The sequence below is a fragment of the Wyeomyia smithii genome, chromosome 3, assembly GCF_029784165.1.
Source record: "Wyeomyia smithii strain HCP4-BCI-WySm-NY-G18 chromosome 3, ASM2978416v1, whole genome shotgun sequence".
Lineage (NCBI taxonomy): Eukaryota > Metazoa > Arthropoda > Insecta > Diptera > Culicidae > Wyeomyia > Wyeomyia smithii.
Window position 1 is genome coordinate 171,669,400 of NC_073696.1, and position 26,863 is coordinate 171,696,262.

Sequence of the window (26,863 nt, forward strand, 5' to 3'; positions counted from 1 at the left end):
TGTACAGGTACATGTGAACAAACAAAAAACAGAGAATAGATTGAACATATCAGTAGATCGAAATTACCTTCTTCTACCCTACTAAGCTTTATGATGTTCTGACGGCAGCGAAAAGATTTACCGTCACTGCAGCGTCAGGTTTGTAGAGAGTTTGAAAACTCGCAATCTTCGAACAGATATAGAGATGTACATTAGTAATATATCGGTGAAACTATAATACTTCGAAATTTATGAAAAAAAAAAATCAAAAAATATATTGGGCTTATACCAAAAAATTACCATAGGTAGGGAATACGGCTATCAAATATTTTACATGATAAGTGTTTTTAAATATGAACGTTTTTTATTTTAATATGTTTTTCTATTCATGCATTTCATCTATATGTTGTCATTTTCCTAGCATCCCTATTCCAGTGACTAGCACGGTGGTTGAAAACCATTTTATCGCTTTCGCTCAGTCGGCTTCAAAAATGAATTATCAACGATATCGTGTTACATTTTTGTCGCCCTGTTAGCTCTGTCGTTTCATATAGAGCACTTTTCTACTTCGGGCTACTCTGCTATACAATGGCTCGTGTATAAAGCTTGATAATTCGCTGCATAGGGTTTCCTTCTTTGTATACTATTAGGCTTGGCCACAAGGTTCCTGAATCGGGCAATAACTGGACACCGCGATCTGCTGGTAGCATGTTTTATTTTATCTTTTTTTATAAGTTGGTGTTCCTAGTAATGACGAGCTTCGGAGCGCGCTAATATCAGGTAATAATCAAAGGTAAAATTCATTGGAAATCATCTCTGAGCAAATTTGATTATATTGAAATTGACAATCGCCATCAAGCTGACTCAAAGACGAGACATAATAACGCATTGTAGGTGGCATTTCATAAAGCGTCGAACAACTTGATAAAGAAGGCTTGTAAAATTGTTAGGACTAGCAACCACGGCATAAAATGTTAGAGTGCGTATGCATTTTGCTTTGCTTGTTTTTTTTTTTTTTTTTTTTTTTAAATAAAGATTGAGTATACTACAGCTATCTTCTAAAGTTAGCAGAATACAGTCAGACTTTTTTACGCGGGGGATAAATACCTTGTAAAAAAACACGGTAATTCGGAAACACGCGTAATGAACCATGCTAATTCGAAAATTCGCGTAAAAAACCACTTTAATTTTGCAATCCGCGTAAAAAACGGTTTATTGAAAAAATGCGTGAAATTAACCCTCAAAAAGGCTTTAGAAAAAAACCCGAAACGCTCTACGACCAGTCATTCCGGATCCTTCGGAAGGCGAACGGTTTTTTTTTTTTTACTAAGTGATTTACTCAATAAACATTTAAACGTTTTTGGCTCCCAATTTGCGTTAATTCGGAAATCCACGTAGATTTTTGAATTACCGCGGTAACGCGTACAAAACCTCGTTAATTAGAAAATCGTTAACCCGTGTAAAAAACTCTTAAATACCGCGTTGTCAAAAAACCTGACTGTATTTATTTTTAGGTGTGTTGAAGTCTTATCATTAAAAATATATATTTATTGCTCATACAACATCAACAGAGTAAACTTCTTAAGCTATTTTTTTTTCAAAAGTCAACATAGTAAACGCAATGAGTACAGGAAAAAATATTTTTAAAAAACTGGAAACTATTGTAACTCATGTACTTTTTTTTCTTCTTGGTGTTCTCCAAGAGAAGTATACGTCGCAAATTGTAAACCGACAGATTCTAATACACACACACATTGTAAGCTCAAACTCCGCGCAGGATTCCAACTGTGCCGTGTCTAATCAAAACCATATTTTTTCTGTAACATTAATTTAGAAACCTATCCTTCGATTTTTGGGTTTTCTATTCCCATGGTTTTCTTCTCAGGATATTTCAGCAATAATTGCTTTGCACAATATTCTTCGACAGTCCTGATGCGTGCGTGGGTTTGAACGAATTGACAATGAAAAGATGCACTTCATCGCACGAAGGTCTTCTTTTTCTAATTTTTTTTTTCCCAAAATCATTTCTGTCCTTTTTTCTCGCACGTTTCATGATTTAAGTTTCTGGTTAAGTTTTTCTAACGTGTTTTCATTTCATTTTACGGTTATTCGCATTTCCTCTGTCGCCACTCGGTGCTGAATTAGTCTGATGCAGCCAGGCACACAAAAGATGGATGGTTGTGGAACTTGTAGGAGTAGCTTTTATGCGACTCAATGCAGAATGAAATAGGAGGTTTACAGCAAAAAGAAAGAATAAATGCGCCGATTTCTCTGCTTTTTCGACTACAGTCGTATGCTTCGGGTAATGTGATTGTATATATATCTATTTTTTGTGCTATGCAGGGTTGTAATTGTGTTTACTATACAGAAAAAAATCAAATCACTGTTGTTTTAACTGATATTAGTTGTTTTAACTGATATTAGTTGTTATGTTATTGTTTTTAGAAAATAAAATTGTTACTCATGCTGAATGATTTGTCATTCACTGAGGAAAAGAAATTAATTTATGACTGAACTGACCAATAGGCGTTCCTCAAAGTTACCATTTCAATTTTTCCAGTCCGATAATCAACCATGATAGTGGAAATGGAATTTACTTTTTTTTAATCCTAGTTTTATGACTGCTTGCAACTTCGGCAACCGTCACATGCATGCAACTTCGGCGGACCGTCACATTGTTTGTTCATATCAGAAAACTACAGCCCTGGCATTGAAAGTAATACTCTAGCAGCTGGACATAAAATTCCAAGAAAAGGAACATATTTTTAAACAAGACAAAGAATTGATGCCACTACTAGCATAGTTGTGAGAAACAGGCGAAGTTCTCGTTCGTTTAATTTACAAAATAGATTAAATTCGGTAGACTATTGTGCTCAAGCGTTTCGTCAGGATTTGATGGTGATCAGCGTATGTTCGAATGAAACAGCATCTGTGCAAGCTTGCAAAAGGGAATAAGCCGTTTTCAAACACAAAACGAAAAGCAACCTCAAAAATTGATTGCTGAGTTCGATTCTGCATTTTATATAACATATCTTGTATAAATAGGCGCTTCCTGTATTCGACCTTTGAGGTGTCATGTTTCTATTCCATTTTCGATAGAAATGGTGAATTTTCCCACGGTGTGCAGTACGAATGTGCAGGTGAAATTATTCGCGTGTTGTTACAGCAATGTTGGCAAATTAACCCTCTATTTTCCAAGCCCGCATACGACGGGCTTCAGCTAAATGACTATAAATCTTTAATAAACATTGCTTTTTACTTTCTCCAATTCATGTCTCTTTAGCTTAGTCTCAATTACCTAACCAAAAACTTTATTAGTTGAATCAGACTGGTTTGACCGATAAATAGGTTGCTAAGGACAAACAAAAATCGTAAAAACCAGAAAACAATATTTTGCTGTACACAGTGAAATAGAAACCACTGGTATTCTACTTTACGAACTAATTTCATTTTTGTCTTATGACTTACATTTTAAGTTTAGTAATGCGGGCAATGTATGTAGTTTGCGAGAATGCGAAAATGAACGAGAATAGAAGGTGTGACTTTAGACATAGAAAAAATTTCCCTCGTCCACACGGACTCGGACCCGCAATCCCCGTTGTCTCCGGCATGGTGTTTTAGCCAATTAAACTACTGGGAAAGGTATAACTCACCCTAAACCAAAGTCGAATCTGTATGTCGCTGTAGATATAATAAGTTGTTAACATAGTGTGCGTGAAGAGACCGCTCTCTCAGTTACAGAAATAAAACTCCCACAGGGCAGTGTGTGCAGTTTATCGTGGCGTGCTGAGATACGTGAACACAATAGTAGAGGGTGATTCGACATTGGTTTAGGGTGAGTTATACCTTTCCCAGAAGTTTAATTGGCTAAAACACCTTACCGGAGACAACGGAGATTGCGGGTTCGAGTCCCGTCTGGACGGGTTCGCCACAAAAGGCAGAATCACGAAAGGCAGAAGCACGAAAGGCAGAATCATGAAAGGCAGAACTCTATGATCACTATGTACACACAAGGCAGAATATTTCAAAAGGCAGAATTTCGAAGGGCACGAAAGGCAGAATCACTGATAGCAGAACCTGACTCACGATAGCCAAGTGCGTGATGGCAAACTGGTGCGAATCCTGGTCACGGTATCAAAGCTGCTGCTCTACATTAATTTTTTAATATTATTTGGTAACCAGACATAATTACTGGTCACACAGCCATGACCAGTTTTGATGGGAGGTGCAAATCAAGCTTAATTATTAGATCCGAAGCGCGCAAACTGGTTTGGCTCAGGTCCTTAAGACTCTCACGGCATCGCGGAGAGTAATTATTCGATGTTAGGTATAACTTACACTAGTCTCAACGGCTTGTTGGTTATAATTAACATAAAACAATTCATGCGGCGAAGACGCATAATCGAGGGCAAGGAACCGAGGGGGCACAAAGCCGCCGTGGTTTCCGCGGTCCGAGCCGGCCGCCTCTCGCATACAAACAACTGATCTATTGGTTTTCTAGGATTATTCAAACAGGTTTTCTTTCCCTTAGTTAAGTCCGAACGAGCGGTAGCGAGTAAGGACAGCATACACTTGGACAATAGAGTCGGCCAAAGGCCGCGAGTGTGTGTTGTTAAACAGAAAATAGACCATTTTTTGATTCTGCCATTCATGCTCTTTGCGATTCTGCCATTCGTTATTCTGCCTTATAAAATATTCTGCCTTTCGTAATTCTGCTTTTTGTGATTCTGCCTTTCATGATTCTGCCTTTCGGTTTTCTGCCTTTCGTAGGAGACCCGTCTGGACGAGGGAAATTTTTTCTAAGTCTAAGGTCACACCTTCTATTCCCGTTCATTTTCGCATTCTCGCAAACTACATACATTGCCCGCTTCACTCACTGGTATTCTCTTATTTATTGGTAATTAAAAACGATAAAATTATTAGTTGGTGGATGGAACATTGTAGTTTTTGGTATAGAAGTTAATTTATTGTAGAAGTTGAAAAAATAATAATAAATATTCACCGAAACACAAAACCCGTCGAATGGCGGTATCAGGCACTAACGTCAAGTTGTTTTTTTCGTTGGAAAACCTTGTTTTCCAAAGGGACGACGCCTGGCATAATTACTAACGCAAATAGTTGGATTATTGTAGATAATTTTGCTGGCATTTCTCTCGCTTTGTTGACACTGCTAGTGCTACTTAGTCTAGACATGCATGTGATGTAAGTACGAAGGAAATACAGCGGCGTGCTTTGAAAACCGATGGTTTTAAAAGCGTCATGCAACTAAAAGGCAAAAACTGAATTGAATTGTTGAATTGAATCTTGTCTTTGAAAACCTGCATTGGAATCTTTATTTTATGGAACATGATAGGAACGAATAAGGCACATGGGGCACTCTCATTAACTGCAGTGTTTACCTATATTTGCAAGCTCGTTAGGACTTTTTTTAGGAATTACAAAAGCCTTTCTCCAAGGCAAAAGGCAAAACAAAAGGTATAAAAGTGCTCCAAAGGGTCGAATAGCAGATATCACTCGACTCAGTTCGACGACCTGAGCATTTCCTGTGTGTGTGTGTGTGTGTGTGTGTGTGTGTGTGTGTGTGTGTGTGTGTGTGTGTGTGTGTATGTGTGTATGTGTGTGTGTGTGTGTATGTGCAACTTTTCAATCTCGCTCGATTTTCTCAGAGATGGGTGGACCGATTTTCATTAAATTATTTTCAAATGAAAGGTCTAATTGCCCCATAAAACCCTATAAAATTTTATTTTAATCGGATTTTTAGTTTGTATGTGATTCATCAAAATGTAAAAATCACGGAAGCTAGTTATCTCAGACACTACAAAACCGATTTTTTCAACAAAATTGGATTGAAATGAACGGGTGGCCCGTAACTTTTGACTTTGATTAAGATTGGATGTGTGATTCAAAAGTTATGGAGAGATACGTGTTCTGGAGACTATTTAATCTCACTCATGTTTCTCAGAGATGGCTGGACCGATTTACATAAAATCAGTGTCATATGGAAGGTCTTGTTGCCCCATAAGACCCTATTGATTTGTTTTGCGATAGAACTATTACTTTGCCTGTTATGTTTAAAAATGTAAAATCCAGCTATGAAAAGAAACATATTCCGAAGAATACTTAAACTCACTCACTTTTCTCAGAGAATGTGAACCGAGTTCCACAAAATTAGTGTCAAATGAAAGGTCTAGCTGCCACATAAATAACATCCTATGGAATTTTACTGTAATCGGATTTATTACACAGGCAGATTTTGTGTAAAAACTGCTAAAAGGCGAAATCCATCTTTGCCCTTCTAGAACAAATATACGTCAACGGGATTTCCTGTATCTAAGATCGCAGAGATCTGAATATGCGCAACATGAGCCGATTAGACTTTTGTGTAGTACTTTCACCGCTATTTTTGAGATTTTTTACTTTACCATTACAACTAAGACTTTTCAAAACCAACTTTCTTCAAGACGATAATTTTATGTGTCTTGTTTTAAAATTTGTATGTTAGTATTGTTGAGTAGACTAGTTACTAAGGCATGTTTATGTACATCAAGGGGAACAAAGATTGCATTTTTTAAAGCGTGTAGCACCTTTTTGCCTTTCTCCTAGAAAGGTATAGCAATCACTTGCAAAACCGAAGATATTAAAGTGCTCTTAAGGGCCGAACACATTTATCACTCGACTCGGTTCGACGAGCTGAGCATTTTCTGTATATATGTGTGTATGTGCAGATTTTTATTCTCACTCACTTTTTTCAGAGATGGCTGGATCTATTTTCATGAAATTAATTGCAAATGAAAGGTCTAGTAGTCCTATAAGACCCTATTAAATTACATTATAATCGGATTTTTAGTTTAGAGGTTATGCATCGAAATGTAAAAATCACGAAACATTATTATCTTAGAAACTACACAAACGGTTTTAAAAATATTGGTTCCAAAAGAGCGGGCTACCTTAAAAACCCTCAGCTTTTGAATTTTATAAAGATTGAACAGGTGGTTCAAAAGTTATGGAAAGAAACGTGTTCTGTAGGCTGTTTAATCTCACTCATGTTTCTCAGAGATAGCTGAATCGATTTTCATAAAATTAGTGTCAAATAAAAGGTCTAGTTGCCCTATTGATTGCTGTCGAATTTCATTGTAATTGGACTATAATTTTGTCCGTTATTTATAAACATGTGAAATCACGTTATAAAGAGAAATATATTCCGAAGACTGCTTAAACTCACTCACTTTTCTCAAAGATGGCTGAGCCGGTTTTCACGGAATCAGTTGCAACTGAATGGTTTAGTGACCTTATAGGATGCTGTTGGATTTCATTGTCATCGTACTTTTAGTTTGGGCACTGTGTTTCAAATTATGAAAATAACGAAACTTCATTCTGCAACCAATTTTTACACCGGGCACAATCAATTTTTACACCAGGTCAAATTAAAATTACAAATTTACAACAGTGTTGTGAAGTCTCCATTAGTGATTGGACACACATACTCATTATTTTCTAATATTTGTCATAAATACTTAAGCTACTAACAAATCCCCCCCTTTAAAAAACACCGGGTCAAATCAAAAGACTGCCGTGAAAATCCCTAACTAATGATTTTTGTAATGATTAAACATGTCTTGACTAGACTTGTCTACACTAACACAGCTAGTTCTTGAAAGGATACAGGAAAATGACATCCACCTTTTTACCTTTCTCCTGCAATCACTGGCAAAACCGAAGATATAAAGTGCTCCAAAGGGCCGAATGGCATATATTACTCGACTCAGTTCGACGAGCTGAGCATTTTCTGTATGTGTGTGTGTGTATGTGCAACTTTTTATTCTCATCCACTTTTCTCAGAGATGAACCAATTTTCATGAAATTAATTGCAAATGAAAGGTCTTGATGTCCCATAAGACCAAAACGAATTTTATTGTAATAAGATTTTTAGTTTAGAGGTTGTAAAAAATGTAAAAGTTATGAAACATCATTATATCAGAAACTACACAACCATTTTGAACAAAAATGATTTCGAATGAACGGGCTACCTGAAATACCTTTAACTTTTGAATTTTATAAAGATTGAACTTGTGGTTCAAAAGTTACGAAAAGAAACGTGTTCTGAATACTGTTTAGTCTCACTCTTGTTCTCAGAGATGGCTGAACCGATTTTCATAAAATCAGTGTCAAATGGAAGGTCTAGTTGCCCTATAAGACCCTATTGATTTGTTTTGCAATCGGGCTATTACTATGCCAGCTATGTTTAAAAATGTGCAGCTATGAAAAGGTACATATTCCGAAGACTACTTGCACTCACTTTTCTAAGAGAAGGCTGAACCGATTTCCACAAAATTAGTGTCAAATGAAAAGTCTACCTGCCTCTTAGTATAGTTTAAATGCGGGAGGGTTGTTGATAATAAAAATAGAATATCGATATTAACTTTATCGATATTAGAAACGGCTCCGATAATAAAATCGGTGCTGGATGCCGGTATCGATATTTTACCGATATTTGCCTATATATTTTTTTGTTTGGCTTTCAGTTAGGCCTGAAAATCGCTGAACGCCAACGTGAGCGATCGGGCGAGATTCTTGCCGTAGGTTAATGAACAACCGTACGTAGAGCTGTTCATTAACCTACGGCAAGAACCTCGCCCGATTGCTCGCGTTGGCGTTCAGTCTGTTTCAGGCTTTAGTATTGAATATTCCGGCAAATTGTTTGCTATTTCATCTCGTCCGTTAGGACAGCGGGCCGATTGCTGATCGCTTTACGCCAGGTGCATTCCCCAATCAGATTAAACCGACGTTTCGTGAGCCGCGTCTCCTAATCGTCACTGACATTCTCCATTGACTAATCACCAGCCAGTTACTGAAACATCCTACGTGAACATTACGGTTATCGCTTATGTAACACTGCTTTTTGACTGAAATTCATCGATTTTGCTATCCCAATGCAACACCAAGGCACCGCATTTGATCGGTTTAATGTGGTGGTTATTGCCCCACGCGCTCCAGAAATTCGCTCTATACATCCTGTCAATAAAAATGGAAATATGGCAACCAGGAGATTGGTGTGGCTGTCAAATGTGCACCTTCAATGAATATCTTATATTGTGTGTAAGCATTTTAAATTTAATTTTGATGCCACGATGAATTTCTGAATATCGGACAGCAATATCGAGTCGCAATATCGGAATATCGATAATATCAGGCGCAATATATCGATCGAAAATATTGATATTGTGACGGGTAAATATCGATAATATCAAATATCGATAAAATATCAGCAACCCTAGATACCAAAAATTTGTTATTTAGAGACTTCCTGAAATCTCGCTCGCACAAAGAAGAGACAGTGTGCTTTGCGCTACAAGTCTCGTTTCTCATTCAGTCGCTTCGTGCTGTGTGCAGCGTGCGAGCGAGAAAACTTACAATTCGTACGAGCCATGTCTCGTCGCATGGGAATTTTTATTGCGACGTACACGAAGATACCTCGTCTCTCAACTTAACGAGTGCGGTGCATGGGCGACGCGTACTTGAGACAGCTTGCGTGCAAAATCTCGTGAGCTCGTCTCGCGAGCTTGCCTCGCATGTTGCTTTGCGCTAATGGTGCGAGAAGGAAATTGATTTTGCGCAGAAGGATACAGGCAGGGGATTTTATGTTTTTTTTTTTATTTACGGTGTTATAGCAGCATGCATCAAAACACCGTTAGAATTATCAATGGTATAACCTAGTTCATTTATTTATCAATTCGAAATTCTATGATTAATTCATCCGACTTTTGTTAACATGAATTAAGAACGTTTTGTTACTATACCTATTATGCTAACGGTACGAAAATGCACCGGATGCAGAGTGTTACGTTGGTTAACAGAAGTGTTCCTTTCGTCGGTCTAGATGTCATTGACTATCTTATGATAGAACTTTGTTTTGTAGTTCTAAGGATAAAAATGAGGTTTGAAATTACAGTCGCCGTTCGATAACTGCAAGTCTGTTAACTACAACGCTTTTTACTGCAAGACCGATAACTGCAACAACTTTGCAGTTATCGGACCGCAATCCGTCAAATCTGAAGTCGAAGTCATATTTGACATTGAAGTGACAAATCTCGCGGGGGGATTCTCAATGCATTCGAAAATGAAAATTGTTGAATCTCTAGAAACATTTCAAAAGGACTTTTTCATTTTTCTCGAATTTTCTCGATTTCGTTAACTTGTTGTCTCTTCATTCAAAATGGGAGATTATAGATCTCCACTATTAATCAATGAAGCAAAATCACCATGTTATGTGATTCACTTCCCGTAATTATTATAAGAGAAAAAAAAATTCCTTGTGCATTGTTTGGCTAGCTTTCCCTACTCAGTGAGGCAGTGCATAGTAGATCACAAACAATATTTCTCGCGTAATTTTTCAAAGCGACCTATCTAACATTGAGAGACTCTCTTTGTTTACTTTCTCTTTGATCAATAATAATGTTTTTTTTTTCATATTTCATAACACTCAATGCATAGTAAGCAAGACAGTATTACTATCTCTCGATTAAGGGGAAGAAAGCTTAGAAAATATATATAATGACGACGTAATTAACGAAACAAAGTGAGAGATGAGAGAATCTGTCATTGTTACTTAGGTCTCTTTGAAAAATTACGCGAGATTTTGTGACCTAGCGTTGAATAGACCATTTTAAGACAGGTGTCACGGATCCTGCTGACATTGATGTTGCTTTTACTTGCGTTATGTCACCGGTTCCGAGCTTTCTGTCAAAATTTCATTCGTGAATTGAGTTCAGAAACGTCTCGTAAAATGGTCTTCTGTAGTGATGAACTTTATCTTCGCCTACATATTGGTAATGAAAAGTAGTTACTAAAACGCAATAAATTATGATGCGGAAATATGACTATCAAATTGCTCAAAAAGCTTGCCTATTTTAATTTTCTGCTATTTTTTGCCACTATTCCATTAAAAAAATACATTTCGACATCATTGAAAAATTGAAAACAAAAATGGTAGTGACGGACCCCCCTCTAAATTTTGGCGTGTGTCAAGTGTTGCAGTTATTGAACGGCATTCGATAACTGCAATGTAAACATGTTGCAGTTAGCGAACGACGACTGTACAACATAAGTTTTTCGGGAGTTAAAAATAGTAAAACCATTGAAATTCCGGAATCCGCGTAAAAAAAAAACCGCGTAAATTCTGCAATCCGAGTGAAGAGGAACCGAAATCCGCAAGAAAAAAAAATACCACGTAAATTCCGGAATCCACGTAAAAAACCGCGTAAAAAGCGACCTTAGTGTATAGATATTGCAAATCAGGTTCTGAAGGCTCGTGATAATCTGATCTTAGTAATATAGTTTTGTGAATTCTTCCGATTAATACACCTTCAGAAGGGTCTGACGGCATATATCGTATGTAGGTACGGTAGGCAGTCTATACACCAGAGGGACGCAGAGACACTCACCGTTAAGGCAACTGTCAACATCAAAACGGGTAACGGCAATGCAAAATTATACAGCTCGCCCGTTTTGATGTTGACAGTTTCCTCAACGGTGAGTGCTTTGTCATTTCTCTAATATACAGTTTCACTAAGGTACAGTACGGGCGTCTCGCTCAGTTTGTAAAGCGATAAGGCATCGTGTGGTGCGCCGCAGTCTCTTACCGAAGAAAAAAAAGAAAAGAAACCTCTCGTCGTTTCAGTAAAAAGCGCGTGTACAGCGTGTACAGGAAGTCTGTGTACACGAGAAAGTCTCACGAGCTGTAGCGCACGAGCTGTATCAAGTATGTACAGTACGGGCGTCTCGCTCAGTTCGTAGTGCGATAAAACATCGCCCTGCGCATCGCAATCCGAACCGAAAGAGAAGCGAAAGAGCAACCTGCAAATTGCATGTGACTTGTCTCGTCTCGTCGCACATACATGGAAATTCTACGAGCGAGAGAAAGATTTCTCTCGTCGCTTGAAAAAAAAGCGCGTGCACGGGAAGTCTGTTAGAGTGACAAAATCCAGTGATAAATAAATCAAGGTGTATTTTTATCTGAAAATAGAAGTGTTCGTGTCAATCTATTTAAAAAAATAATAAGTTTGAATGAGAACGGCTGGGTCTCACCGCTAGGTGGATTTATTTGGGTTTTTTGCAGAGTTTTGCGGTGTTTACGATAAAGGCCCAGAGGATCAACTGAAATCAAAAATCTCATATTTCATTAGTTAAGAAGTGTACCGGGTATCAGAACGATCATTTCGATGCAAACGGGAACGTTAGAAAAGTTTTTCGGCAAAGTTAAACTTTGTGTATCAAAAAACGATCGTTAATCGACCGGAGAATTTTATAACGCACATTGAAAACACCCAGATTAATCCACCTAGCGGTGAGACCCAGCCTTTCTCATTCGAACTTTTTATTTGTTAACATAGATTTACACGAACACTTCAATTTTTAGAAAAAAAATACACCTTGAAAATTTCTCCTGGATTTATTTTTCATTTTAAATAACGAATTTCTGGTAGCCAGCAGCACAACTATACCGAATATTTAAAACAAATCATTCACACACATATGAGCTTACGTAAACACATACACATGCAATTACCATAAAATTAATATGTTGTAAATACATCACGCGAAAAATCAAGATGGCTACTCCTGGTTACCGGAATACATTCTAAAATGGCCAAACTCTGCTTAATCTGGGTGTTTCGATGGCGAAGATGCCGACTTTTAGTTTCTGGAAAACAGCTTAAAGTGACCAAATATCATTCACTTGAGACGCCACTTTAAATTTCTAGATAGTAGTTCCGATTTATGGAAAACAACCTAAAAAGGACAAACATTACCCAATGTTTTTCAGGAATCGGGAAAATGCTCGGAAGCCGGGGTGAACTCTATACTTCACATTGAAACCCGATTTTGCAGTTTTCGGTTTCTAGAAATCGTCCTAAAATTGTAAAATACAATCTAATGAACGTACCTATATCCGCTCTTTGGGTTCTAGAACATTGATTGTATATATAAAGTAATAATTTAAGTATGTTTGAGACTAATTTTGTGAAAATCGGTCCAGCCATTCTGAAAAAATTGTGAACTTCAGTTTTTTTTTTAAAGTGATTTGCTTCTTTCATACAAAGTTATAGTCCAATTACAATACCATTCAATAGGGTCTTGTGGGGTAACTAGACCTTCAAAACGACACTAATTTTGTAAAAAATTATTCAGCTAAATCTTAGAACAATCAGTGAGTTACAAAGCCTCCGGAGCACGTTTCATTTAAAAACTTTTGAACCACATGTTTAATCATTAGTTAAGGATTTTCAAGACAGTCAGCCCGTTCATTTGACACTAGTTTTGTTTCAATTGGTTGTGTAGTTTCTGAGATAATGAAGTTTCGTGATATTCACATTTTGAATAGTGTTCGACATCGGACCGGGTAGGGTCCGGTAAAAGTCCGGTCCGGTCCGGTCCGAAGTCCGATCGGAACGGAACCTTCAAAGTCCGATTTTTTTCCGGACCGGACCGGAACGAAGCCATCCGGACTTCGGAACGGACCGGGTAATGCTTTCCGGACCCCGGACATTTGCGGTGAAAAAAAAATTATTCAATTTAGGTCATAGAACGCAGCAAGTTTTTCATCCTTTTTGATGTTCTTCGCTGCTTTTATTAAAAGTCAACCCATATGGGCTTGCTCGCCTTTCTAACCTGTAATATATGCTTTAATTGATCACATGGTTCTTATTAAATTAGAAAGACATTGATTGTTACATTTTTTCTGCTATTTCAATTTTGCTCCTGCTATCACTTCGAAACTAGTGAACAACTGATAGACTCGCACAACTTGTTCTGAGTTTGTGCTTAATTTAAGGTGGTCAGCGAACCGATAAAACCTTGAAAACCGGGAAAAAGCCGGGAATTCGAAACTGAACCGGAAAATTTATCATGTCCATTTTTAACATTATTTTTCATTTACACATGCTTGGGATCTGTTGTATTAGTTCAACGCACTATACAATTTCTGCCATCTCACAAACACTGGAAGGCTCAAGGAACCATTTAGATGGTCTCGAGGTAAGGTGCTGGAGTAACAAGCCAGTCGTCATTCATTAGAATCTCGGTTAAGAGAGACGACCGTTAGAGTCTTAGGATCCTATACACTAACAGTTGGCTGCTTTTGTTTTTCTCTAAATTGTCTCCCTTCTCATTCGCACTGATTAGGGCTTCAACAGTAAGTGGCGATCAAACATCAAAACAACCACCACTTTACAGGATCAACGTCTAATGTCATTTATGGCTGAGTTTGTTTCAAAGTTATGTACCGAATTCTTCACAATTGATGTAAAAATACTCTTTAAAAAGAAACAAAATTTGAATCTTGGTTTACATATCGCCAACAAAAACCTACAAAGCCCAGGGAAGGTAAAAACTTCAAATTACTAAAAAATATTTTGGAGGCCAGAGAAGTCAAGAATGATTCCAACAAAATTTTATATGTTAACTTGAAATAGGCAAAAACTAAACTATGATAAAAAATATTTCAAACCTGATCTGGGTTCGAATCCCAACGCCATAGGTGTCGATGGTTGTGTGGTGACGTTATTTACTCACAATCAACCAAAACTGATCTAGATCCTCCGGAGATTTTCCGAGGCGAAAAATCTCTGGGCTCTTCTATCGCATGGGGGTCTCCTACGAAAGGCAGAAAATCGAAAGGCAGAATCACGAAAAGCAGAATCACGAAAAGCAGAATTACGAAAGGCAGAATATTTCATAAGGCAGAATAACGAATGGCAGAATCACAAAGAGCACAAATGGCAGAATCAAAAAATGGTCTACTTTCTTTTTAACAACACACACTCGCGGTCTTTGGCCAACTCTATTGTCCAAGTGTATGCTGTCCTTACTCGCTACCGCTCGTTCGGACTTAACTAAGGGAAAGAAAACCTGTTTGAATAATCCCAGAAAACCAATAGATCAAATGTTTGTATGCGAGAGGCCGCCGCTTCCGACGGCGGGTCGGCGGCCGGCTCGGACCGCGGAAACCACGGCGGCTTTATGCTTTTATTAATTGTTTTATGTTAATTATAACCAACAAGCCGTTGAGACTAGTGTAAGTTATACCTAACATCGAAAAATTACTCTCCGCGATGCCATGATAGTCTTAAGGACCTGAGCCAAACCAGTTTGCGCGTTTCGGATCTTATAATTAGGCTTGATTTGCACCTCCCATCAAAACTGGTCATTGCTGTGTGACCAGTAATTATGTCTGGTTACCAAATAATATTAAATAATAAATGTAGAGTAGAAGCTTTGATACCGTGACCAGGATTCGCACCAATTTGCCATCACGCACTTGGCTATCGTGAGTCAGGTTCTGCTATCTGTGATTCTGCCTTTCGTGCCATTCAAAATTATGCCTTTTGAAATATTCTGCCTTGTGTGTACGGTCATAGAGTTCTGCCTTTCATGATTCTGCCTTTCGTGATTCTGCCTTCTGTGGTGAACCCCCTCCCCGGGTGTCGGTGATTGACATAATAGTGACAGAAATAGACCATCAGAAAATAAGCAAAAATAAAAAAAATCGTAACCTAACCCATTCCCGGCGTATGATGCCATATGGAATTACCTGACATTCAAACTTTGATTTGAGTTCAACATTTATACTTGAAAATTTACACATACAGTTTATGTTAATTATGCATACAGTTGATTAGTAATAAGAGTTTAAAGTTCATTGTTTGAGGTAAAAACTGATTTTTCTCCACCGGTAATCGATTAAGCTTAAATCCGCTTGAGAAAATGTCTTGAGGCCAGAAATTTCAGAAATTGATTTTAAAGAATTTGCGTTTCAAAAACCAGATGCAACGAAAATAATTTAAAATTCAATTCAAAGTTTATTGAATAGTATTCTAGAGGCTTAAAATGCAGAGCCTGTCTTTGTTTTTTCTCAAATTGCTTGCATGCTCCTATAAAATCAGAAAGACATAATTTTCAAATAAAAAAGGCAAAACTATAAGGGCCATTGCGGAAATTATTCGCCTGAAAAACCTGGAACAATACCACGTAAGGATAACATTGGTATCAAATTAGTCCTTTTTATATTGTCAAGACAATAACTGAGCCTCAAGAGATCCTTAAAAAAACGGAAAAAATATTTTGAACGACAGAAATACACACAGTTGTTCATAATTCAGTCTACAATTGTCATGAAACGTTTACAGAGACTATAAAAAGATAAAAGATATGTTCAAATGTTTCTAAAGTTCTCGATAAAAGTCAGCAATCAGATTTTAATTTAAAGCCAGAAATGCACCATAAATATGAAAAGAATTCAAAGATATTATAAAAGTAATAAATTCAATTTTTCAAAATAGATTTTTGTTGAAAATTCTGAAATCTAGAACGCGGAATCAGAAAACACAAACCAATCTTCTTATTTAGCTCAAAAAGGCAAAAATTGTTTCTGAGTAGCAATAAAATTAAATTGATTTAAGCCTAGAATTTCAAATAGATTTTTGTTGAAAATTTTGAAATTTAGAACGCGGATTCAGAAAAAAAAAACAAAACAATCTTCTTATTTAGCTCAAAATGGCAAAAATTGTTTCTAAGTAGCAATAAAATTGTATTGAAGCCTGAAAGAAACTAATAATATCAATTTAAAATCAATTTCAAAACTTAAGTGTGTGAACACTAGGAAATGGGTAATAATTAGGTTGAAAATGCAAAAACTTATTCTTTATATTTATATTTATTCTTAAACAAACTTAAAATTGCCAAAAACGGCTATCATTGCAGATTCAGGCAAGGCGAAAAACTATCTCGATTCGGGGTCAAAAAAATATGTTCTAATTATTTTAAAAACTCTGAAAAATAACTAGAATGTTTCCTCTCAGCAACTAAAAATGACTATGAACAAGTTATCAGGAAACAAGAAAAAAAAATAAAAAAAAATTAAGGTCAATTCAATAAAAAAATTTAAAGTCAATTCAATTTAAAATTAAGTTTTGAAAAAGAAAAAGAACTCAGAATTGGGAATTTAGCTAAAAAAAATGCTAAATTTTAGTCTGACGAGAAATCAGAAGAAGAAACTCTAGAAAAGATTCCAAATTGAATTAAAAAAAAAAATCCACAATCATATTTGAAATTCAATTTAGAATTAGTGGAAAATAAATTTTTAAATTTGATTTTTAAATAAGCACTTTGAATGAGGCCAAAATCCGTAACAAAGCTTAAAAACAATTAATAAAATTTCACAAGGCTTGAAATGATAGAAAATGATTTCAAAGATTTGTCGTTTCCGAAGCTCAACAGCAGCCAAAACAACTTTGAATTAAATTCCAAATTTGTAAAAATATATACTAAAGGTTTGAAAAAGCAGAAACCAGTCCTACTAAACGCAGAAAATCTCAACCAGAGAGTGCAGAAAGTTACAAATATTGCTTTAGTTAAAATAAATAACAAAATTATGTGAAAATATTCTGAAACATGAAGCACAGATTGATTCTAAATTATATCCTGATTTTAGCCGAGTGAAAAAATTAAAATCTTAGCCATGAAAAGTCGAAAAATCAACAGCAAATACATGTTGGCCGAAGAAGTTAACCCTTTTTCAAGTTTTGGTAAGAAATAATGATATTAAAAACAAGATTCTCTCACGAAATTTATTTTGTCAATAAATAAACTTCATTCTGTGCCGAACACGCATCAGTATCGGACGTGTTTGGTGATCGCTCCGATAGAATAAAAAACAAAAGACGTGTGAACAAGTGTTGGCATTGTTTGCCTGGTCGAGTGGAATAAATCCGGGTTCAAGGTCGCGCCTTTGTGCAACTGTTTCGCATCGTGACTACCAGCTGGTGCGTAAGCCGATTTGGCTGCTGGCTGAATTGTGCTACATCAGTGGACGAGACACAAAAGAGGAAAAAGAAGAAGCCATCAGTTGACAGTTGAGTTGTATCGCTGTGTGGAGTGATCTCACACCTGGCTCGCTGCTGGTGGCTGTTTGGTGCTGCTGTATTGGTGCTGCTGGCTGTAACGGCTGCAACTTCGAACGATCGGACAACCAACCTTACTGGAAGGGAGAAGTAAAAAGGTACGTGCTCTTGTCGGCGCTAGTGCGCTAGACTTAGCGGGATGGATGTAGATCCCTCGCCTCCCGCGCCACCATCCCCGAACCCCTCTGACCCTGACCCTTCTTTTACCCCCTCCCCTGTTCATTCTTCAGTCCCCCCTCGCCCCAGGCTTTACCCAGACGGAGCCCAGGGCAGCTATACTGTCTACTTTCGGCCAAAGGCGGGACCGAAATCGAAACAGTTGAACCTCTTGCAGATTTCTAAAGACCTGACGAAGGAGTACAAGGGCGTGACCGAAATATCCAAGGTCCGGCCTAACAAGCTCCGTGTCGTGGTCAGTAACCTGAAAGAGGCCAACGATATAGCTTGCTCTGAGCTCTTCACTCGCGAGTATCGCGTTTACATACCCGCACGAGACGTGTAGATCGACGGTGTCATAACCGATTCGAGTCTGTCCGTCCAGTGTATATTGGAAAGTGCCAAAGGGTGCTTTAAGAACAACACATGTCCCGATGTAAAGGTGCTCGACTGCAAGCAACTGCGGTCAGCATCGATCATCGGTGGCAAAACAGTATACACTCCGTCAGACTCGTTTCGAGTTACGTTCGCCGGGTCAGCACTACCTAGCCACGTCTCGATCCACCGGGTTCGTCTCCCTGTGCGATTATATGTGCCTCGCGTCATGAACTGCCTGAATTGTAAGCAGTTAGGCCACACCGCCGCCTACTGCTGCAATAAGGCACGTTGTGGCAAGTGTGGGGAGAATCATGCGGATGAATCCTGCAGTAAAAATGCTGAAAATGCAATCACTGTGGGGAGAGTCAACATGAGCTCTCGACATGTGCGGTGTACATGCAGCGCAGGGATAAAATAAAGAGGTCTCTCAAAGAGCGTTCGAAGCGTTCTTACGCTGAGATGCTGAAGAAGACCGTTACCACTTCTCCCATTACATCAAACCCCTTTGATCTGTTGTCCTCTGATGAAACCGATTCTGACGATTCATCAGCGGGAACATCTTACGCCAATCCTGGGGAGTCTAGAAAGAGGAAAAATATTTCCTCTCCTAAACTTCCCAGAAAAGGTCCTAAGATTTCTCAAAGTGAAATTAAAGTTACAAACAAACCAAACAGTGCTGCGGAAAAACCGAAGCAAACTCCTCCTGGGCTTGCAAATTTAAAGTCCCAGAAGGAGTTCCCAGCACTGCCAGGAACATCTAAAACCCCAGTTGTTCCTTCTGCACTCCCAGTTGATGAAACAAACTCTGGATTAGTGAAATTTTCTGACATTGTGGACTGGATTTTTGAAACTTTCAATGTACCCGATCCATTTAAAATTTTTCTTACAGCATTCCTCCCAACAGTTAGATCATTTTTGAAGCAGTTGACTGCCCAATGGCCCCTCCTAGCGATTGTATCCTTCGATTCAACAAAGAGTGAATTTTCTTCGTACAATAACCGGACAATGGTGGGGAGCCCATCCAAGAGACCTTGTAAGGCTTTACCAAACAACGATATTGTCTGTTATTGAATACGGGTGTTTCTGCTTCCGCTCCGCAGCAAACACACATTTGATCAAACTAGAGCGAATACAATATCGTTGTTTGCGTATCGCCTTAGGTTGCATGCAATCGACCCATACGATGAGTTTGGAGGTCTTAGCTGGAGTACTACCATTGAAAAACCGCTTCTGGAGCCTGTCTTCTCGTATTCTTATCAAATGTGAGGTCTTGAACCGTCCCGTGATTGAAAATTTTGAAAGGTTAATCGAACTTAATTCTCAAACCCGTTTTATGACATTGTATTTCAATCACATGTCCCAAAATATCAACCCTTCTTCGAATATTCCAAATCGTGTCGACTTATCAAATACTTCTGATTCTACTGTGTTTTTCGATACATCCATGATAGAAGAAACTCGTGGAATCCCGGATCATTTAAGCGTGCAGCAGATCCCCAAAATTTTTTCCAATAAATATCGAAACATCAACTGCAACAATATGTTCTACACTGACGGATCACTTCTCGATGGGTCCACTGGCTTCGGTATTTTCAATAACAATTTAACCGTCTCCCATAAGCTCGATAATCCTGCTTCTGTTTACGTCGCAGAATTAGCTGCAACTCAGTACACCCTAGGGATAATCGAAAAAATGCCTACGGACCATTATTTCATCTTTACGGACAGTCTCAGTTCCATTGAGGCTCTCCGATCGATGAAAGATGTTAAGCACTCTCCGTATTTCCTGGGGAAAATACGGGAACATCTGAGTGCTTTATCCGAAAAATCTACTCAGATTACCTTAGCGTGGGTCCCTTCTCACTGCTCGATACCGGGCAATGAGAAAGCGGACTCTTTGGCTAAAATGGGCGCAACAAACGGTGATATTTATGAAAGACCAATTGCCTTTAATGAATTTTTCGCACTTGTACGTCAGAATACGATCATCAGTTGGCAAAATGCTTGGACCAGAGAGGAATTGGGAAGGTGGTTACATTCTATAATCCCCAATGTATCGACGAACCCGTGGTTCAAGGGGTTGGATGTAGGTCGGGATTTCATTTGCGTGATGTCCCGGCTTATGTCCAATCACTATAGATTTGACGCGCATCTCCGTCGTGTTGGGCTCGGGGAAAGTGGTATCTGTGCCTGTGGTGAAGGTTATCATGACATAGAGCATGTGGTTTGGTCATGCCCTGTACACCGTGACGCCAGGTCTAAATTAATAGCTTCCCTGCAGGCCGAAAGTAGGCAGCCGGCTGTCCTGTTCGTGATGTCTTGGCGAGCCGTGACCTATCCTACATGTCCCTTATATACGTTTTCCTGGAATCCATCCACGCCCCAGTTTAATCCTATTCCCTTCCGCTTACATCCAACCATTCGACAAGAACACGTTAAGACCCCGGATCCGGAAACAGCAACTAGACCCGCACGATACTCTCAGGCCCCGAGGGAGATAACCCAATATGCCAGTCCGTAATATCTTGGCCCAGCAGCGGAACATATTCAATATGCTGCTTACCTATGGCGATGGAAAACCATCAAACAACAAATCAGTGCTTTTAATGCAAAACATTCTAGCTTTAAGTTAGATTTAGTTTCAGCTCGTAGTCGGCAGCGAGGATAACAAATTTGCTTTTAGTTATTAAGATACGTTAGAAAGTAAGCTACCTGATATAATTGGCGCCGTTAAACATTAAACTGTATTTGTGCCGTGTCAAATAAATTGAAGATGAAGAAAAAAAAAAAAACTTGGTTGACTTATAAGTTTATGCGTTTTAAAACCGGGAAAAACATCAATTTCTAACCGGGAAAAAACCGGGAATTTGAAATTGGAAATCTCCTGGCCACCCTGTTAATTGAATGCCATCGGCTAAATTGGTGGAAAGTGAGTTACAATATACATAATTTTTGTTTCATTTATGGTGTTGTTTATTCTCTTTTCATCATTCAGGACAATTATGAAAGATTTCCGAACCTGTCGTTAATGGCAAGAGACGTCCTGTGTGTTTCTGCATCGAGTGTTCCACTCGAAAACAAATTTTCTTCGGGACGGGTCCTCGTCACATCACGTATAAACATACTAAGTAGGAGAAGAATCCTGCAGCTACTTTTACTAAAATATTGGCTTAAATAAATGTTCCAAAACTAGGAAAATTGTAGAACCAGCTTTTTTTGTTACTACACTCCAAATTTTTCAATTAAAAAAAATATTAAAAAAAATAGAAAAACAAATTGCAAAACTTAGTTTGTATTGTAGTGATTTATTCAAACATTTTTCAATATGCATAAATAATATTTTTTCACTAAAATAACGCTCTCGAAAAAACTGGCAACCTTTGTTCCCGGACTTCGGACCGGACTCCGGACCGGAACCGAAACGAAGCCAATCGGACCGGACCCAAATCGGACCGGCACGAGCTAGTTCCGATTTTTTACCGGACCGGACCGGACCGGAACGCGGACCCAACGTTTTCGTTCCGATGTCGAACACTAATTTTGAAACACGGTGCGATTTCAATGAAAATTAATAGCAACCAATGCAATTGGACAATTAGACCTTTCGTTCGAAACTAATTTTGTGAAAATCGGTCCAGCCATCTCTGAGAAAAGTGAGTGAGAAAAAAAGTTGCACATACACACACACATACACACAGACATACATAAAATGCTCAGCTCGTCGAACTGAGTCGAGAGGTATACGACATTCGGCCCGCGTATAGTGTTTCAAGTTTAGCTTATGCGGTCGTGAGGAGGCTCGCTTCAAATAGCTCTAACTTTCTGCCTATTGTTCAGATCTTCATGATAATTCATGAAAATATTCTCAGGAAGTTGTACATAAAAATAATTCAGTAAAGTTTTTTTTTCGATTTTTTAAAAACTAAAAAGGTATATAACAAATTATGTTGAACAAATAATATCAAATAATAGTAATATGTTACCTGGCCCATTGACAAGTCTGCTTACGTCAGTTTTACTCTTCATATGTCATCGGAAAAACAATAAATTTGGCAACGTTAATGTTGCCAAATCTCCAGACGTGAGCAGTGCGGTTCGCAAATTACGAATTATAGCACTCGTCAGCGTGAAAAGCTGAATTCAACAATTTTAGATCGTTTTTCATTATTTGTGATTTTTGGTCATTAATAAATATTACAGTGGTCGACAAAAGCAAAAATAAAAGATACCCTAAGGCTGAAAATAATTGCACTAAAAATATACAGCTTCATAACCATTCCTGTGAATTTTAGTTTCCTTAGTATATGCAGAAATGCTTCAAAAAGCGGCAGAGATATTGCTCGCAGGACTCGTCGCTTCAATGTGGGTTTATGAGAAAACTCATTTAAGTCTCTGAAAAAGTTACCTTCACTATGGGCACCAAATTTCACAGAAATGGTTAAAAATACCAACTTCTCATTTTTTCCAGTATTTTTTTGAGGGATTTTTTTCCAAATTTCTTGATTTTAAATTTTTGTTACTTTGGAACTGTTGGATCGATTTTCAATATTTCACCGCCAATTGATGATAATTAGTGGGCTGAGGAAAAATACCAAACTATACTTTAAACAACACTAACTATGCCAACAATAATACAAACCGTATTTTGCCATTTTGTATCGTTTTACATATTTTTGGTTCCTCATTTTACACCCAACATCAACCTATATGATGTCTGGGATAAAATTTATTTATTTTGGAGAGGGAATTTTTTCAATCTTAAGTATATTAGATGCATCAAGCATTGCAGTAACCTAGCGCCTCCATTCTGAAGGGCTACTGCTGCTCTTGAATGCAGGCGTAGGGTGGGTCATGGTTATATGGAAAAATTAAAACTTGATAGCACGGAAGCAGAGCCTAGTTTTATTGGTTCTATTTCAGACCTCAAACAATCCTAATGTTGCATTTCAAATTTGTGTGAAGGTTTGTATAAGAAAAAAATTCAACATGTTTTTCCAGATACCCGAGTGGAAATATCGTAGGAAGCATTCAACAACAAAAATGCATGCATTGCCAATATTGCTCATACGATACAGCAACGGAACTGCCTTTCAGAAATACTCGGAAAATTTTGAAAACTGACAACATGCACTAAAGGACAGGAAATATTACGTTTCCGAAAATGTTTTTAATTTCATTGTGAGTTTGGGTTTTATCAAAATGTGTATTTTGCAGATAAGTCCATGGTCAAGAAAAATGCAATCATTCTACCACACAAATCCAATCCTAGCCGGCACCGGGAGATTTTCTGAGGCGAAAAATCTCTGGGATCACGCCTTCCATCGCATGAGGAAGTAAAGCCGTTGGCGCCGGTCCGTTAATAAACGGGTCGTAAGTTAGGGTCCTGGGTGGAGTCGCCTCCCTGGGCGTCGGTGATTGGCACAACAACAGTGGCGGAACTAGACCGACGGAAAATAAGCGAGAATAAAAAAAAAAAAAAAAATACCACACAAATCACTGATGACGTTACAGGTGCAACTGCACGATTGCTGTTACTGTAACAGTTACATAAAGCAGAAGTTGGTTTGAAGATTTCTTGAATTTGGAATTTAATCTGGAACATACAAGCTCATCAACTGATTTCACAAGTGTCTTCATATTACAGCGGCCTGTTGAAATCCACAGTTCGAAAGGTATTTCACTCAAACAACTTACTTCAAGTTCTTTGAAAAAACAACTCTTCAAATTCTTAACGGCTTGGACAATGTTCCCATTTGCGGAGAAAACAATATTTGAATCGTACAGTTGATCTGCATGTAGTTGTTCAAAAAAAATGAGAACCATTTGAAAAGAACATTTCTTTAGACTGTCAATTCAGTATTCTTAAGGGGTTATATACCTTTTTGGTCGATAAAAATGAGGGAAGTTTGAATTTATTTTTAAGTGCATAGCACCATTTTCATTGCATCAAAGTGGTATTTTTCTGAAAGTACAGTTTATCAACAACAACAAAATACGTTTGATTTTGAAAGATACCAATTTTTACTGGAGTAATGGCCGTTCCCCCGTAACGCTATTTTTTGCAGAGGCTTGCGGTGATCCTGATAAAGACTCAGCGGGTCAACCGAAATCAAAAAACTCATATTATTTCATTAGTTTAGAAGTGTGCCGTGTCCTTGAACGATCGCTTTTATGAGTATTTTGTTTTCAGTGCCAACGGGAGCGTATTTCCCAAAAAATGCACGTTTTGAGCGCTAAAAATTGTATTACATTTTTTTTTGGGGCAAAATGTAACAGTATGTTTCAAAAAGCGATCGTTCAAGGACCGGCAAATTTAATAACGAAAATTAAAAAAAAAGAAGAAGAAGGAAATCGGTTCAGTAGTTTTCCCACAATCAGGATCACGGTAAAGTCATTTTTCGAAAAACGCTATTCCGAGATAATCGCGTGTAAAGTTTCAAGTTTAGCTTATGCGGCCATGGCGAGGCGCGCTGCAAATCGCTCTAACTTTCTTCATATTGCTCAGATCTTTATGAAAATTTGTGAAAATGTTTTCAAGATGTTGTATTTGAAGATAATGAAATAATTTTTTATTTCGGTTTTCTGAAAACTAAAAAGGTTCCCCTTAAGATAATCAAACCCGAAAATGATTACTCAATTTATAAATGAATATATCATTTGAAGCATTTTAATTCTTTTCTTGAGAACCCCCAGCAAACCAGAAGTCGTATAAGGATGTTGATTTTAAGTCGCTCAATTGTGCATGTCAGGTTTGAAATTGCATAAAATGCAAAATTAAATTTGTTTATATCGTATAAAACTTAAATCCTATAAAACGCAATATTAGGTTATATATGAAGCCATTTAACGTGTCATACAAAATTGTAAAATGCGTCAATCCTCTAAGTCGTACAGAATGCAATTTAAAGTTTCGAATGAGGCCATTTAAGAGAGCATGCGAAGTTATTAAAAATCGTAACCAATTTTTTCTTACAATGTACGTATATGGCCTCCAGGTTTGTACACATAGGCGCATTTCATGCATCTTATATGGTAATTTTTTACTAAATCAGGGTTCACTTAACAGAGTTGAGCGCGAGTTATATGAACCAATTTGTTTGCTGGGCCGTTCGCCCAATCATTTTGTTGTCATAGAATGAATTGTACAATATTGATCATACATTTCAATAAACTCCTGAATATTAATTTTTTTTGAGCTCAAATTCAGAATAACTCGAAAACCGGTGCATTTACAATGTTAACTACCAAAAGCTTTTTTGATTTTTAATGACTGTCTGAAACTTTAAAATCATTTGAACATAAAAATTTTGAAAAAGGTTGAAATTAGAATTTAAAGAACTATCTTGCATAAAATATTTGATTTTTTTCTCCATCCTGTTTTTTTTAAAGTTGCGTAATAACGTTTCTTTAAAAAAAAATGAATAAAAAATCAACTCTTCTTTTAAGTTATAGTTTTGTGTTTATTTTCAATTTTTTTAGCAAATTATTTTTTGCGGTGTACATTTTTTATGACATACTGAGTTGTAGCTTGTAGCTGCTTTGAATGAAACCTATGCCAAAAGCCCTTTAAGAAAATGAATCATGGGTCTAAAAAATCTCTCCATCTGAGAAAAATGTTCAGTTTGCTAAGCCAAAGTTTCATTCAAATAAATAATGATCGATTAATTTTTAGTGTATCTCCAGGTCATTTGAGATGATTCTGCTGAACTGCGTTAAGGAATTTCATATTCATATATAAGATCATTCAAATGAATTCAAAACGAAATTTAATTATGAGTTATTTGAAAGGTATGACTAAAGCTGACATACATAATTGAAGCATAGGCTATCCGAGGTTTTGAATGTTTGGTATAGTTGCTGTTGGTTGTCAAAAACTTATTATTTAGAGTGAGAAATAAACACAGCAGAAATTATTAAGCTTCAATTTTTTTATAAAAATTGGAGTTTTTGTGCAAATCTAGTTCGACGAATAATGAATTTAGTATGACACAGGCAAGGTTTCACCGCTAGGTGAATTATTTCGTGTTTTATTTCAATTTTCACATCGAAACTGTCTTGAGACGTGTAGAGATTTTTAAGACAAACGTTTCGTAATGCCGAAATCGTTGATGTTTAATCATCTTCAAAGCTTTTGATGTTTAACCCTACTAATGAAATTTTTTTTCAAAATTTGTTATTTTTGTTTTGAGTAAATTTATTTGAAAACATGATGAAATTTATTCACTTCTGTTCGAGCGTCTTGATAGAATATTTCCACTACACATTACACTTTTCATTACACATCACACTTTTTATCCACTTTCACTATTTAATTCTATCACTTTTCACTTTTCACTTGCATAGATAAAATTTTTAATAGTTTCTAAATTTTCGAAAGTACACATATTCTATTA

At 37.3% G+C, this 26,863-nt stretch overlaps 1 protein-coding gene across 2 annotated transcripts in view; it reads right to left on the bottom strand.

The window, feature by feature from the left end:
• The window catches only part of LOC129732977 (uncharacterized), an 84,978-nt gene that overhangs the window by 11,170 nt on the left and 46,945 nt on the right, over nucleotides 1–26,863 (bottom strand). The gene's annotated exons all lie outside the window — the stretch shown is intronic.